Below are 11,482 nucleotides of genomic sequence, written 5' to 3' on the forward strand. Positions count from 1 at the left end.
TGTAGATTTCCATGTGCTGACTTCATGTATTCACTGAAAGTATATCTGTCTGGTTTTGACTGTAATTCTTCAGTCTTCCTCGGCGCACCTGATGGGTGAGGGTCGATGAGGCTCCTCTATATAGAGTTCTGTCTGGCCAATAAACGCTTGAACCTTCTACGTTGCCAACTGCTCATTATTTGACTTACATTGCAGGCCACTGGTAAGTGTGGACCTTGAGACTAAAATTTGGATACAACAGATGTATGCCAGGGCAGTGGTTCGTGGGCATGGCACACAGGGATGTGCCTTGTTGACTCTTTGTTTTGTTCTGCACCAAGTCACACAGCCTGCAAAGGCAGTGTGTGTGTGTCAGGGCACAGGGCCTCTAAGGGTGGCACAATACGTGCTGAAGCCCTGGAGGCCTTCCCTGGTAACAGTGCCCTGGGTTCCGGTGGTACCATTTACCAGGGACTGACCTATGGCCAGAGAGACCAATTGGGTTTAGGCTTCAATGCAGTTTTAGGGAAGGAACACAGGCCCTGGGTTCCTGATTGGCAGGAGCCCAGGGCACACTCAGTCAAAGTACGTCAGAAATTCAGCAAAAAGTGGGGGCATACCATGCAAGAAAGAGGGCATTTTCTCACTGTATTACCAGGCGATCTCCCATCCAGGTACTAACCAGGCCTGACCCTGCTTAACTACTAAGATCAGACGAATTCAGGTGCTTTCAAGGTGGTATGACGGTGGGCATGAAGGACACTGACTTTGGTTTTCTTAGTTGTTTTTTATTCCACTTCAGTGCTGGCCATATTAAGGGAGACAAGCCACTCTCATCCACCTAAAGCAAAACAAAAGAAACCAGGGCCGACCCTGCTTTACTACTGAGAGCAGACAAAATCAGCTGCTTTCAGGTTGGTATGGCTGTAGGCATGAAGAGCAATGACTTTGGGGCTCTGCAAGCGAAGCAAGCCACCCTCATCCACCTAAAGCAAAACAAAAAAAAACGACAGCACCTGGTATTCCCAGGCAGTCTCTCATCCAGTTAGTAACCAGGTCCGACCCTGCTTAACTAAAGATATCAGGTGTTTTCAGGGTGGTATGGCTGTAGGCATGAAGAGAAATGACTTTGGGCTCTTATTTTTTTTTATTCCACTTCAGTGCTGGCCATAGTAAGCAAGACAAGCCACCCTCATCCACCTAAAGCAAAATAAAAAAAAAACAAAAAAAGGCTACATCACCTGCTATTCTAAAGCGGTCTCCCATCAAGGCCCAACCCTGCTTAACTACTGAGATGAGATCAGGTGCTTTCAGGGTGGTATGGCTGTATGCATGAAGAGCACTGGCTTTGGGGCGCTCAGCTTTTTTCATTCTACTTCTGTGCAGGCCATAGTAAGTGAGACAAGCCACCCTCATCCACCTAAAGCAAAACAAAAATAGCCTACAGCACCTGGTATTCTCAGGCGGTCTCCCATCCATGTTCTAACGAGGCCGGACCCTGCTTAACAACTGAGATCAGACGTGATCAGGTGCTTTCAGGGTGGTACGGCGGTAGTCATGAAAAACAATGGCGTTGGGGCTCTTAGTTCTTTTTCATTTCACTGCAGTTTTGGCCATAGTAAACAAGACAAGCCACCCTCATCCACCTAAAGCAAAACAAAAAAAACATACAGCACCTGGTATTCCGGGGGGGAAATCTCCCATCCAGGTACTAACCAGGCCTGACCCTGCTTAACTAAACTACTCAGATAAGAGGAGAACAGGTGCTTTCAGGGTGGTATGGCTGTAGTCATGAAGAACAATGACTTGGGGGCTTTTAGTTTTTTTCATTGCACTTAAGTGCTGGACATAATGAGCGAGACAAGCCACCCTCATCCACCTAAAGCAAAACAAAGAAAGACGACAGCACCTGGTATTCCCAAGCGGTCTCCCATCCAGGTACTAACCAGGCCCAAGCCTGCTTAACTACTGAGATCAGACGAGATCAGGTGCTTTCAGGGTGTTATGGCTGTAGGCATTAAGAACACTGACTTTGGGGCTCTTAGCTTTTTTCATTCTACTTCAGTGCATGCCATAGTAAACAAGACAAGCCACCCTCATCCACCTAAAGCAAAACAAAAAAAACATACAGCACCTGGTATTCCGGGGGGGAAATCTCCCATCCAGGTACTAACCAGGCCTGACCCTGCTTAACTAAACTACTCAGATAAGAGGAGATCAGGTGCTTTCAGGGTGTTATGGCTGTAGGCATTAAGAACACTGACTTTGGGGCTCTTAGCTTTTTTCATTCTACTTCAGTGCATGCCATAGTAAGTGAAACAAGATGCCCTCATCCACCTACAGAAAATCTAAAAGAACAAAAAAATGCCTACAGCTCCTGTCATTGCCAGGCGGTCTCCGATCCAGGTACTAACCACGCCCGACTCTGCTTAACTACTGAGATCAGACGTGATCAGGTGCTTTCAGGGTGGTATGGCTGTAGGCATGCAGGGCAATGCCTTTGGGATTCTTTGTTTTTTTCATTCCACTTCAGTACTGACCATAGTAAGAGAGACAAGCCAAACTCATCTGCCTAAAGCAAAACAAGAAAAACAGAAAAAAAACAGGCCCGCTTAACCACTGAGCTCAGACAAGATCAGGTGCTTTCAGGGTGGTATGTCTGTAGGCATGAAGAGCAATGACTTTGGGGCTCTTAGATTTGTATTCCATTTCAGTGCTGGGCATAGTAAGCGAGACAAGCCACCCTCATCCACCTAAAGCAACACAAAAAAAAACAAAAAAAGCCCACAGCACCTTGTATTCCCAGGTGGGTTCCCTACCAGGTACTAACCAGACCTGACCCTGCTTAACTACGGAGATCAGACAAGATCAGGTGCTTTCAGGGTGGTATAGCTGAGCGCATGAAGAACATTGACTTTAGGGTTGTGAGAAGTTGGCCTGGTATATGCTGTCCACTAGTTATAGTGGGCACCTCGCACCAGTCCAAACAACCCCTTATTGACGATAGGTTAAAGACAACCTTTATTGAAAGCTATCCTAGTGGTAGCAATGGAGAGCAGCGTTCAGGCTAAGTCTTGAAGGAATGTAAAGCGGCTTGTTTTACCAGTCTATAATCTCTTGCATGGCTAAATGAAAGGAGACCACACCAGGTATATATATAAAATATATGTATTTATTCCTAAACACACCCTACTAGTCTCTTTATGAGGCTAGAGGTAAAAGCACATATGTTACACTTCAAATATCACAGTAAATTACCACAATTTACGATTGGCTTTAGGGGCAAACCAAACCATATATTAAGAAAGTGGTATAAGAACCACGACTTGACTAGACACAAGGCCTAGAGCCTGTAGAATTGCTGGGACCCCAAGGAACCACCCACGGTAGTGACACAGGGGACCCACGGGGGACGTGTGCAGTGTGTGAACACAGCCGCAAGCTCCGTTAGCTTCTTTGGTTAAAGTCGCGGTTAGAGTTTTAAAGTTTAAGGACACTTAGGAGTGGACTAGGAACAAACCCTTTTGGACTTAGATGGTTCTAGAGCCAACACCCACGGGAGCACCAGAGTACTCGTGTTACCTCACCCAGGGAAGCTGGGTGCATAGGTGTCAAATGGTGTCGGGTCGCGTTGTTGTTTTTAATGGCAGCTTGCTGAAAAGTGCTGCTGCAGGAAGATGAGAAGGGTCTGAAGAGATCCAAGCCTGGATCAAAGATGTGAAGAACCTGAAAGCAGAGAGGACAGAGTCTGGGTCACTTGCCAGTGACCAGGTGCACGAGAGTCGAATGCCCACCGATGTCAGGTGCTTCAGGTGAGAAGAGGGGAAGCTTGACTCTTCAGCTAAGTGCACCAGGAGGTGTCAAGGACAACCAGGAGCTGGATTCAAGCTGTACCACGAAGGATGTCGAGTGCTGCAGCGTCGGTGCCCAGATTGGACACACCAAACCTTGGCAACAGCAAGCCACGCAGGAAGAGGAAAGATGCTTCAGTGCGGCCCAGCAAGGTCCTGGGGACTCCCCAAGCGAGGGAGAGTCAGGGCACATCTGGAGCAACCAGGGAAGCCCAATTGAAGTAAGGGTTGCCTTCACAGGGACCCACCAGTCGACGGACCAGGGATCACGAAGGAGCCTCGAGCGAACACACAAAGGGCGGGCTCATGGAACACTCGTGGAGTGTAGGCCAGCAATCCTCAGTGGAAAGGGTGCTTGGGGTCTGGGCTACAAGTAACCCAATGCACAGCCTCAAAGGACGTTGAGAATCTGATGCACTTGCAAATGTGCACGGTGTCCAGGGGTTCCGGTTCCACGGGCTACGGGTCTCAGCTTTACTAGGAACTCGGGTCAGCCTCTGGGAAGTCTGGAAACCCACCTCCTGTGCTGCAAAGTCTTTGGCGTCCTGTGGGAGCTTCGGAAATGCAGACTGGACAGATGCGTCTTTGGTGCCTGCCAGGCAGGGGAGTAACTCCTTTACTCCAAGTCATGGAGATCTTCGAAGTTCCGGGATTTCTGTAACAGAGTTTTGTCCAGGTGTATTCTAAAGTCCTGTAGTCAGGGGTTCCTTCTTTATACCCAAGGAAGGGGTTGGACTAACTCTGGAGACCCACCTAAAAGAGGGGATGGCTACACCCATTTCCTTTGTCCAGTTTTGCGCCAGAGGAGGGGACTGGTAGCCCCTGCAACCGGTTTGAACTGGACTATGCACAGGGACACCAAATGTGCCCCCAGTGCAGGACTTCAAAGCACTTTTTTTGTTTTGCTTTTGGTGGATGAGGGTGGCTTCTCTCACCTACTATGGCCAGCACTGAAGTGGAATGAAAAAACTATGAGCCCCAAAGTCATTGCTCTTCATCCCTACAGCCATACCACTCAGGAACCACCTGATCTCAGTAGTTAAACAGGGACAGGCCTGGATAGTACCTGGATGGGAGACCGTCTGGCAATACCAGGAGCTGTAGGCATTTCTTTGTTCTTTTAGTTTTACTTTAGGTGTATGAGGGTGGCTTTTTTCACTTACTATGACATGCACGAAAGTGGAATGAAACAGCAAAGAGACCCAAAGTCAGTGCTCTTCATGCTTAGCCATACCACCCTGAAATCTCCTGATCTCGTCTGATCACAGTAGTTAAGCAGGGTAGGGCCTGATTAGTACCTGGATGGGAGACCCCCTGGGAATATCAGGTGCTGTTTGCTTTTCTTTGTTTTGCTTTAAGTGGATGAGGGTGGCTTGTCTCCCTTACTATGGCCAGCACTGAAGTGGAATGAAAAAAACTAAGAGCCCCAAAGTCATTGTTCTTCATGACTACAGCCATACCACCCTGAAAGCCCCTGATCTCGTCTTATCTCAGTAGTTAAGCAGGGTCAGGCCTGGTTAGTAGCTGGATAAGGACCCCCTGGGAATATCAGGTGCTGTATGCTTTTTTTAGATTTTTTTTTTTAGCTTTAGGTGGATGCGGGTGGCATATCTCGCTTACTATGGCCAGCACTGAAGTGGGATGAAAATAACTAAGAGCCCCAAAGTCATTGCTCTTCATGCCATACATCCATACCACCCTAAATTCACCCGATCTTGTCGGATCTCAGTAGTTAAGCAGGGTCAAGCCTGGTTAGTACCTGGATTTGAGACCACCTGGGAATACCAGGTGGTGCAAGCTTTTTGTATTTTTTGCTTTAGGTAGATGAGGGTGGCTTGTCTTGCTTACTATGGCCAGCACTGAAGTGGAATGAAAATAACTAAGAACCCCTGTAGGAGAGTAGGATCTGCTTCTTATGGTTACCCCCTCGTTTTGCTGATGTTTCACTGTTTTTCGACTTTAGTCTGGCTGGGACCATGCTATTCAGGACCCCAGCCTAGCTGCTTTCTCTCTAAATTGATTCCTAGTGCCTTAGGTACACCACATTATAAGTCCCTAGTATATGGTATACTATGTACCCAGGGCATAGGTACCCCAGAGGCCTACCAGGGGCTGAAGCATGTATTATGCCACCCCAAGGAAGCCCTCCAAAATGACACCACAGGTCTGCTACTGCAGCCTGGGTAAGGTGGTGCATGCACCCCTTGCTAGTGAAAGACTTAGATGTACGTAGGAAGCAGTTTCCGATTTCTCTAGCATATGCTGTAACTATTCACAAGTCTCAAGGATTAACTGTTGATAGTGCTTTTGTAAACATTGGGTCTACTGTGTTCAAAGAAGGTATGGCATATGTTGCTTTGTCATGCGTGAAAAAGTTATCTGGTTTATTCATGATAGACTTTGATGACTCAAAAGTAAGTGCTGATGCAAACTGTGTAAAGGAGTATAATAGATTAAGAAAAAGCTATGCTCCTCATTTAGGTCAGTATCCTGTGTTTGAAAAACGTGTTGTTTGTCGGAAAAGGAGATTTGAGAATATCTGTAATGAGGATGTACAGGAGAGAAAACAAAAAGACAGTGATGGGACTGCAAGCAAAAAGAAAAAGGACAGTGTGGAAGAGGTTGTTGGTTGTCATTTTGAAAATAGCCCTGGTGTCAACTGCTACGCAAATGTAGTGCTGAATGTTGTATTTTATCTTGAAACTTTGCAAGAGCAGATGATACTAAATCATGAGAAAAGATTCTGTTCTTTGCTGAGTCTCCTTTATGAGAAGCTGAGTAATGATAAAAATAAAATAGAAAGTGCTTCTGATGTTAGAAATCTTTTAGATGTATGTTCTGGATGTACACAGTTTACACAAAATGTCCAGCAAGATGCACAGGAATTCTTGATATATATCCTGATGGTACTGGAAGATGAAGGAGTAGAAGTAGAAAATTTGTTTGATGTCTCTTATACATGGGAACATTGTTGTGATAACTGTATGAACACAAGCAGTAGTAATGTAGATTCTGAAAGGTTCATATATTTACCATTACCAGAAAGTAAAACAGTGACTTTTAGTAAATTAGTTAAAGATGCTAATCACAACATGGAATGTTCTAAATGTAAATCTGAAATGTTGTCAACGTTATTTTTAAAGAAATATGGACAGTATGTAATTTTAATGGTACAACGTTGTAGAGCTGATGGAACAAAATTGGAAACTTTACTAAAGAAGTTTGTTGGCAACCAATTATCCATATCTGGGAAAACTTTTGTTACAGTTGCAATAATTTTTCATGATGGTCCTTCTATAACTTCTGGTCATTACACAGTTTATCTTAAATGTGAAAAAGGATGGACACTGTGTAATGATTCTCAATTGATTTTCAAGCAACGTTTGCCTTATGATTTACCCAATTCTTACTTAATTTTTCTGAAACCCAAATCTTAAATACTAACATCATCATCGGAAGAAAGCATTATTAAAATTTAAAAGGATTAAAATTGGATATTTCACTCAAAAGGGATTTTAAACTTACCATTTGGCCTTAAGGAAAGGTAAAACAAACAATTGTGGACTTCTTTGACAGATATTATTTTGGAAAATGTTCTTTTGCAACAAGGTTTACAGACGTTATTTTTTGAAAATTGTTATTGTTCTTAAAAGGTATTTTTGACATTTCTATTAAGGTATGTTTTAGTGAGGATACATTTGGGGCTTTTTTAAACAATCTTTCAGATTGTTTTTTTTTTTTTGCCCGCTGTTAAATGATGAATACAATTGATTTCACTATTTTCAGTGAAAATCAAAACATTCTGAAAACAGCAAAAAAAGGGCAAAAATTGCTTTGCTAAATATGAAAAAACATGTACTGTTTAATAAAGTGTATTGTTGAATAATAATACTTTTTTTCTTTTTTTCAGAACTAGAAAGAAAATTTAGAAGATGTTATTCAGTTTTCTTTGCAATTAAATAAAAACATTTATTTCTAAATAATTTACTTTGATGGTCAGGTAAGTTTAACATATCTGTATGTGTCACTGCTTTCGTTTCATGCTTCCTTTTCTTCACCTCTCCTTACTCTGCTTTTCTCATTTCTCTTCTCACTCTCTCTTTCTGCTTTACTACTCTTTTGTAACTCCCTTACTCCTTCTCTACTAGTCCCCTACCTTTACTACCTCCATCACAAATTTTTCATCCATGTTTCTTTCTCTGTATCCATATGTCTTAGTCTTTTTAACTGCCTTACTCCTTCTCAGTTGTTTGCTTTCTGTCTCTGTATCTGTCACACTCTGTTTGTCTGTTTTACCCTTAACTTCCTTAACATCTCTGGGGCAGATTTACAAGCCACCTGCACCACCACTACGTCACTTTTCTTGACGTACTAGTGGTGCATGGTGCTCTTCCATATTTACAAGGAGAGGATAAGCCACTCTGTGTGTCTTTTCCTCTCCTTGTAAATACAGCCAATTCAAATGCAGCACTAAAATGAGCTATTATCTTTTTTGATAGGTTTAGGGTACCTATAGGTAAGTACTGATGCAGAGTTTAAAGTTTAATAGGAAGACTCTCTTCCCTTCATGTGTGAAATGTACACCATCTCTTTTTTAATTACTTTGCCACTCCCCTCTCTTTGTCAGGGAGTCCCTGAAGGTTTACTAAAGGTGAAAAAAATGATAATTTTTTTTTTAAAAACCCCATTGGGTGCGCGCAGGGTGCACGCACCCAATAAAAAAAAAAACCAGAAAAATAGATTCAAAAAACAAGTTTTTGTGTTTTGATTTTAGGTGGCTCTAAAAAGAGCCCTTGAGTTAATGTAGGGACAGAGGAAGTGAAAAACGAAAAAAAAAAAATAACAAAATTATGGCCTTTCGCAAGGATGCTCCTCAAATTTTCTTTGAATGAGATCAATACTGCTCTCACCCAAAGTAATAAGAGTACCACAATCCATGCAGTGTGTACTCATCCTCCCAAAACAAGGACGAATATCCAGAGGTGTGGAAGAAGGTGAAGGCACCATCGCAGAAGAAGTGCTCGGCTGAGCTGCCGAAGATGTGCTCGGCTGAGCTACTGCAGATGTCGTCGGCTGAGCAGGTGGAGGGTTTGCTCCAGAAGCTTGACAAAAAGTCAGAGGATGCATTGCCTCAATATGCCTCATCATAGTGTGAATACTAAAAGAGTACTTCTTATTAGCATTGCCACGTGACAAAGTGCGCTGACACAGTATGCAGGTGACCTTTGGTGCATTCACCTTCTTTTGTCCCTCAGGAAAAGTGAAAAACTGCCATATAAAGGAGTCTTTCTGCTTCCTCTGCCTCTGTCTCTCAAGAGTGTCCTGTTCACTCTCAGAAGGTGGCTGGTGCTCTGCCATTGTCTCACAAAAACAGAGCAGCTCCTTCTCCAAGGGAATCAGAACTAACAATGAGGGGGGTGGGTGTGATTTTGGAAGAATCTGGAACTGAAAGTACTTTGAACCAATGAAAAGTGATGTTTCTTGATCACATGACTTGCCATGAGGGGATTGGGTGTGGTGTTGAAACAATCTGAAACTGAAAGTAATGAAAACCAATTAAAAGTGTTGTTTTATTAATCACATAACCCGAGGTGCGCGCACTGAGCAAGCTCCGAGCGCGCACGGTGCAATTACGCATGCGCAAACGCGTACGCGCACGTGCGCATAAGTATTATGCGCGTACGTAACGTGCATACGCAGCACGCGCGCATGCGCGAACGTCAGCGCGCGTACTCTACGCATATACGGAAGTGTACCGCGTGGAGCACGTACGACGCACGCATGCGTACGTACGCATGCGTACTGGGCGCGCGCTCCGAGCGCGCACTAAAACATATGTATGCGTACGTAGATAACGTACGCCTGCATACATGAAAAACGTACGCAAACGTACTAGGTGCGCGCTCTGAGCGCGCACCCTAAGTATTAAAAAAAAAGTGGACATAACTTAATAGAAGATATTAACTATGCTGTTCAACTGTATCCAAATTCAAAGTAAAAAAAAAATGAGCCACATCAAATTAAAGGATACAGATAATTTATAAATGTATACATAGGGAAATTTTTGAAAATGAAATATATAAAAAATATAATTAAAAAATAAAAAATTAGGATTTAAAAAACCTTTGAAATTCAATGAAAAAACCATAGGTTTCACACACGTTATAGTTAGGAATTAGCATTTAAAAAACCTTACAAATTCACTGAAAAAACCATAGGTTTCACACACGTTATAGTTAGGAATTAGCATTTAAAAAACCTTGCAAATTCACTTAAAAAACCATAGGTTTCACACATGTTATACTTAGCTGGTCATTTTACTCGTAAAAAACCAATGAAATTCCCCCGTTATAGTTAGTTCAGCTAACTATAACTCGCGCGCCCGCAATCCACTGCTGATGACGTCACATATTACATCACTCATGACATGGTCAGTGACATCACTCATGACATCACTGATGACATCTCAAATGACATCACTGATGACATCACTGATGACGTCATCCAGTGAGTATGTGTTTCTCAAGAATTTCAATATGTTTTATATATATATAGGGAAAGTCCTGTTGAAGAATGAGTGGGTGTACAAGTGTGTAAATGGATGATTTTCTGTGGTGCATAACATGATTCTTTAAGTAAGTCATTAAATGTATCTTACTGCAAACTAGTGACTAAACTGTGTAAATGTGTGTATGTGTCTGTATGTTGGTGTATAAGTGGCTGCATAGTTTTGAGAACAGCTATATGAGTCTCTATATGGGTAATTGATTGGTTGTCTGAGTATCAGTATGGGTTCGTGAGTGTTTGTGTGGGTAGGGTGTGTGTCACTCTATGCATAGATGTGTGAGTGGGTGATTCTATGGGTGAATGGTTTTAGGAGTGCATCTGTGATGGACTGTATGGTTGAGCGAGTGTATGTATGGGTGTGTTAGGGATTGAATATATATTTCAGTAGTACATTTGTGACTAACTACATATGTGAAAGGCAGTATATGTGCGTGTAAGACTATATAAGTGAGTAGATATGAGAGTGTGTGATTGTGAAAGTGACTGTATGGATGAGTGTGTGCTTGTATCAATGATTCTATAAAAGTGTAAGAATGTGATACTATTTTTATGAGTAAGTGAACTTGAGTGTGTTTTACTGCATAGGTGAGAAAATGGGAGTGTGATTATTTGCATGACTGAGTTGGTGTAATATGGATACTCTATGGATACTTGTTAGTGTGTGAGTGTCTATATAAGTGTTTAAATGTATATTATAGTTTTGTATGGAGTGACTGTAAGTAGGAGTGACTGTACAGGTGAGCAAGTGGAGGTATATGAAGACCAAAGAGTTAATAAGTGGGTATGTAATGATTGGTATTGCAGTATATATGGTTTTGAGAATGGAACTCTTAAATTTTTACTCGGTGTATCAAAGGTTATATTATGGTGTGAGAAGATGTGGTAATTTTTCTCATGGATGACGTCATCAGTGATGTCATCAGTGATGTCATTTGAGATGTCATCAGTGATGTCATGAGTGATGTCACTGACCATGTCATGAGTGATGTAAGATGTGACGTCATCAGCAGTGGATTACGGGCGCGCGAGTTATAGTTAGCTGAACTAACTATAACGGGGGAATTTCATTGGTTTTTTACGAGTAA

At 42.7% G+C, this 11,482-nt stretch overlaps 1 non-coding gene and 4 pseudogenes across 1 annotated transcript; 1 reads left to right on the top strand and 4 right to left on the bottom strand.

The window, feature by feature from the left end:
* Positions 1-1,417: 1,417 nt before the first annotated feature.
* LOC146861670 (5S ribosomal RNA) lies at positions 1,418-1,536 on the bottom strand (annotated as a pseudogene).
* A 340-nt stretch (positions 1,537-1,876) lies between these two features.
* Positions 1,877-1,995, bottom strand: LOC146861671 (5S ribosomal RNA). Its single transcript, XR_014979358.1, has one exon. It is a non-coding gene; the product is annotated as a 5S ribosomal RNA (ribosomal RNA).
* Positions 1,996-2,344: 349 nt separating this feature from the next.
* LOC146861672 (5S ribosomal RNA) lies at positions 2,345-2,463 on the bottom strand (annotated as a pseudogene).
* Positions 2,464-2,760: 297 nt separating this feature from the next.
* LOC146861673 (5S ribosomal RNA) lies at positions 2,761-2,879 on the bottom strand (annotated as a pseudogene).
* Positions 2,880-5,050: 2,171 nt separating this feature from the next.
* Positions 5,051-5,169, top strand: LOC146861674 (5S ribosomal RNA; annotated as a pseudogene).
* Positions 5,170-11,482: the final 6,313 nt, after the last annotated feature.

Source organism: Triturus cristatus, chromosome 3_1 (genome assembly GCF_964204655.1).
Source record: "Triturus cristatus chromosome 3_1, aTriCri1.1, whole genome shotgun sequence".
In the NCBI taxonomy this organism is placed as follows: Eukaryota; Metazoa; Chordata; class Amphibia; order Caudata; family Salamandridae; genus Triturus; species Triturus cristatus.